The following is a 988-nucleotide window of genomic DNA, read 5'->3' on the forward strand; positions in this document are numbered from 1 at the left end:
GTTTATCTTATATCTTTGCAAAAGTACCTGGATGGCCATTGCAGATTCTCATTTCTGTCATCAATTAACTGGAAGATTGTGGATGGAAAAGAAAGGCAGTTAAACCATTAAACTTACAGCAACACACACTCTCAGCTTTTAAGTTACTGGATGTTTGTTCCAAGTCTCAGGAAGATGGACTATGTTTCAGGAAATCGATTCTGTTCTCATTTAAGCCAAAGGACCTTGCTTTTGCTGCATATCCTGCTCTTTCTTCAAAAAGATTTATTACAAATGATGTAGAAATTCTAATGAGGTTCCCTGAAAATTTAGATTCCCTGAAGGCAAACTCTGCAGTGTGTAGCCTCCCTCTTGCAGTGGTGTCTTATCACACAAATCCCTAAATGTTGCTGCGGATCTCCACTGTTTTAGCAGGGTCTGTATTGGGGCACACAGGACTGTGGCCTAACCACACAGAGGAATCTTCTGCTGTACTGACTGCTGCTTTGGCTAAACCAAGAAAATCTGTATTCCCTCTAGAGATTAAAATCTAAAACCTGTTAAGACTGAAACATCTATTCTACATAATGTTAAAAACACACACAAACTTCACAGGTTATTAGGTCATGTACAAGCAGAGGAGAAATAAATTACCTCTTCTTCTCTTTTAAACAGGTGAGCTAAGTAAAAGGAGTTTTATCACCACAATGTGCCTTGTTATTACTTCCAAATATATCCATTTAGGAATAAGGAGTGAAGGATATTAAGTTTCACTCCTTACACAGCATAGCGCCCTCGGGGGCAAAAGCTATCACAGAGAAACCTGGGGTACAGTCACTTGCCACAGGCCATACTCTGCATTGCTGTGAAACTCTCTCTGAGCTGTTCAGTAAGCTGGACATGTACACCCTGGCATACCCCTCCTGCTTTGCCAGCTCCTAGAGGGGGAAGGAAATGCATGAACTCCAACCTCACCATTTCTTTCTGCTGCTATCGATCTGCTGAGAAA

Source organism: Pipra filicauda, unplaced genomic scaffold (genome assembly GCF_003945595.2).
Source record: "Pipra filicauda isolate LSUMZ 115617 unplaced genomic scaffold, ASM394559v2 scaffold104_size2351352_pilon, whole genome shotgun sequence".
NCBI lineage: Eukaryota > Metazoa > Chordata > Aves > Passeriformes > Pipridae > Pipra > Pipra filicauda.